Consider the following 4,511-nt stretch of genomic DNA (forward strand, 5'->3'; position numbering starts at 1 on the left):
TGCTTTTGTGAATGTTGCAGGTTTATGTATCATTTTTATTAATGCGATTTCCAAATCACATTTTCCAAATCTGATTCACCCTCCGAAATAATGCAGGCTCATGGTATACCCCTCCTTGAGTGTCGTCGAAAAAGTACCCGCTTAGATTTTCTTTCCCTGTTGCTCAACCGCAAGTTGGGACTTAAACCGTCATCATATCTATTTACTCAGCCCGCAAACAGCACGCCACACTATCACACCAGCCTGTTAGCACTATACTTTGCAGGCGAAAATCTGTTCAAATTTTCTTTTTTTTTCCCGCACAATAGCGGACTGGAACTCTGTCCCCCACAGACCAACACTGGCTTGTTTGGCACGAGCCACGCTTTGTAACTGAATGCATGTTTTTTCTTTTTTTTTTTGTAAATTGCAAGTTGCCGTGTGATTTTTCTGATTTGCTCATTCTGTACAGTGCCTGTCCTGCTTGGACCTAACCATTGTCTGCAGTATGTACATAAAATAAATAAACAAATGAATTACTTGGCTATGTCGACGATTTCGTGTCCGCAAAACGTGTCGGAAACGGTTTCTCGGTTCGTGTGAGAGTTAAGCGAAAAACAAATATTGTGTGTGATAGAGGATGGTGTGAGGATGATGCACGTCAAAATTTGGTTGATGTGAAGTAATTAGATGAATAATTAGAGGCAAAAATGTCACTTAGGCGTCAAAATAGTATCGGACGTGGTATAAGACGTCAAAATTGAAGGAAAAATTTAACCACGTGACATAGGATGATAAAATGTCGCTGTACACCAACTTTGAATGATCTGGAGTAAATAATTAATTATAAGCCAAAAGGTCATTTAGACGTCAAAATAGCCCCGGACGTGCATATAGTGCGATGACTTGAAAATAGTGGTAGGCGTCAAAACTGTAAGTAAAAAGAAAGGCAAACAGTCAAAAGAGAGAAAAAAAGAGGCAAACAGTCTAAAGTAAAGCAAAGAGAGGCAGCCCCGTCGCGGTGGCTCAGTGGTTACGGCGCTCGGCTGCTGACCCGAAAGACGCGGGTTCGATCCCGACCGCGGCGGCTGAATTTCGATGGAGGCGAAATTCTAGAGGTCTGAGTACTGTGCGATGTCAGTGTACGTTAATGAACCCCAGGTGATCGAAATTTCCGGAGCCCTTCACTATGGCGTCCCTCATAGCCTGAGTTGCTTTGAAGAGAGGCGACGAGTGTGAAGGAGGCATCAATGCTTTCGCATTCTCCCAACGCGGGTCGCAGCAGTGATGTCTAACGTTTTTCCTTCATCTTTTGTGTTTCTTCCCCTAACCATCTTCCCTCCTCATATTTCACGCATGCGGAATTAATTTTCAATTCCTCGTCAGCGCCCCCTGTTTGCCATTTGCACGTCCGCATCCTTGCGCTGTTTTACCTTCTGTAACTATGAACCAACTAGCACGCCTTAGTGCTCTACGTGTAAGTATTATGTCTCTTGCGGGGAAAGCGCTGGAAGCTAGCGTAAGGAAGCGGGCAACGCGCGCAGCGTTCAGAGATGCCACGCGTACGTAGAGCGTAGAGGGCGCGTCGATACCCGACATTATTCTAGGCACTATACCGACATGAAGGCTCCGCACGTGCTCCCACGCGCGCGCGCGTCAATGCAGTGCCACGTGACCAGACATCACCACCATTACCACGTGACGAGAACCAAACCATGCAAACATGGAACGACCGAACTATAACTTATTTGTATAGTGAACTAGAATGACCGAACGTTCAGAAACCAAGCCCCTCCAATATCTATACCGCAACCACTCATCCCCTCTAGGTGGCTGGATGCCGCATTCCCCCTTTCCATGCACTTTCCGAAGCGGACGCTAGTGAAGCCACTGGAAGTTCGACGGCATGTCCCAGAAGCTCGGTGTCTGCTGTGTATTTCAGTGCAAAAAGTCGCGCCTTTCGCCCTTTTGTTCTCAGTTTTTTGCGTTCTCTTGTAGTTGAACGCGAAAAATGTGAGCATTGTTTGGAGAACCCTGTAATTTCAGAGAAACCGAAAAAAACAACCGGAATGCAGGTCACACCTTGCCGCGGCAAAGCGGTACGTGCATAAAACACTACGTTCTTATCTGGTTTTTGCCTTTCGAGCGTATAGGAACATCAGGAAAGGCGAACGATGGCGGAAATCCTGACACTCGTCACTCGAAAAGCCGCGTGTTATACAGCTGCAGTTTCAGTTTCATTTACAGGCAGCCGATGTCTCGTTTCATCGATGACGGGTAATGTTTATCGCTTTAGGGCGTCATTTATCTTCCGGGTGTGCTTTTAACCCAACTCCACAGCACAGCCACGTTTGATAGCTGCACATCGCGAGAAAAATTTAAGAATGACGAGAAAGACGAATGCTGCAGCGCACGCCTTTTCCGATGCGCACAGCGCGAAAGAAATTGTGGAAGAGGAAGAGGAACGGAGGGCAAACGCTATTAAAAGTCAACTGCACCAAGCATCACGAATAGCAGCCCATCCAGGCATAATTTGGTACAGTACGAACAGTGATACACTTGATCCATTAGAAAAGCAGTATCGGTTGGTTGGTTTATGGGGTTTAACGTCCCAAAGCGACACAAGCTATGAGAGACGCCGTAGTGAAGGGCTCCGGAAATTTCGACCACCTGGGGTACTGACATCGCACAATTTCTCCTCCAAAGAAATTCCAGCCGCCGCGGCCGGGATCGAACCCGCGTCTTTTGGGTCAGCAGCCGAGCACCATAACCACTGAGCCACCGCGGCGGCCTGAAAAGCAGTATCATATACCCTTTGGAGGCACTAATGGGAACCAAAACACCGTCGGCACCTCACCAAACAGTGATCGCGCCCTCGCTCCGGTTTGATCGAAACATAATTCGGTAAGTGGTGACTGCAAAGTCGACTGCCTGGTGAAGGTCCCATTGCAATGAATCGTTATTTTTGGTACCCGCCGCGGTGGCTCAGTGGTTACGGCGCTCGGCTGCTGGCCCGAAAGACGCGGGTTCGATCCTGCAGCCGCGGCGGCCGAATTTCGATGGAGGCGAAATTCTAGAGGCCCGTGTACAGTGCGATGTCAGTGCAAGTTAAAGAACCCCAGGTGGTCGACATTTCCGGAGCCCTTCACTATGGCGTCGCACATAGCCTGAGTTGCTTTGGGACGCTAAACCCCCATAAACCATTAATAAAATAAAGATTAAGTCAGAATGGGCTCCAGTATGAGGTGGTCCCAGAATATTGGTTTCAGTTCAAAATTAAACTTTTACAGCAAAAGTTATTGGCTGTCGATGGCGGTCGTTGCCTTGAAGGCGACACCCAGCTCTTCGAAGCAGTATTCCATACGCTTTCGCCGTTCCGGCCGACGTTCCAGGTTGATGAGGTAGACCTGCATCAGATGAAGTGGAGCAGTGTTTTGCAGCTTGACACACGTAAGGGAGCGGCGCCGCGGTGGCTCAGTGGTTATGGAGCTCGGCTGCTGATCAGAAAGACGCTGGTTCGATCCCGGCCGCGGCGGCCGAATTTCGATGGAGGCGAAATTCTAGAGGCCCGTGTACAGTGCGATGTCAGGGCAAGTTAAAGAACCCAAGGTGGTCGAAATTTCCGGAGCCCTTCCCTACGGCGTCCCTCATAGCTTGTGTCGCTTTGGGACGTTAAACCCAATAAACCAAACCAAACCAAACCTTATCTTTGAAACGTCTTTTCCCGAAACTGTGCTGGTCTCCTCATGCAGTTGGCAACGCAACAGGTAGTGGTTCGTCCCGTGGTTGCGCAACCTACACCTTCACAACATCATGTACCAACTAGGCCCAACCCAAGTTTTACTGAGGCATTAAATGTCGCGGGAAAAGACGAGAACGGTAAAAATACGAAATGACAGGCGGAACGCAAAAGGCGCCCGTGTGCTGTGCGATGTCAGTGCCCGTTAAATATCTGCAGGTGGTCGAAATTATTCCGGAGACCTCCACTCCTTACGGCGCGGTTCAGGTGTCAACCTAGATGTGTGAGACAGGTACTGCACCATTTCCTTTCCTCAAAAACCAATTCACCAAGGGGAATGCGAAAACTGGAACTGAAAAACCGTGCCGAGGTCCGATTTCGTGCACTGCCAAAGCAGCCAAAGGCTGACTTCTGGGTCGAGGCCGCAGCGGCGGTAGGGGAGCGAGCACGTCGAGGCCAACGTTTTTAGATCTTGTCGAGGCAGCCTACACCCTACGACCCAACATCGAGCCCCCTAGTCATGCCCATGCCCCTAGTTAAAGTGAGCTCCTCTAGCTCCATGGAGGAAGGAAAGTTTTCCTTCCTCCATGTCTAGCTCACTTCACCTAGTTGCCCTAGTGGAGTGCCCACCACCACCAACCCTCTAGTGGAGATCAGTGCACCGCTGCTATAAAGACGAACCCACCTAGTGGAGATCAGTGGACGAATCGGACGAACGTCATACCGAACAAAAAAAAGATACTTCAAAAAGCAATGCTCAGACGTTGCGCAGAGAGCATATTTTTTAACTTTT

This window comes from Amblyomma mixtum, chromosome 3, assembly GCF_055824585.1.
Source record: "Amblyomma mixtum isolate Tamu chromosome 3, ASM5582458v1, whole genome shotgun sequence".
Taxonomy (NCBI): domain Eukaryota; kingdom Metazoa; phylum Arthropoda; class Arachnida; order Ixodida; family Ixodidae; genus Amblyomma; species Amblyomma mixtum.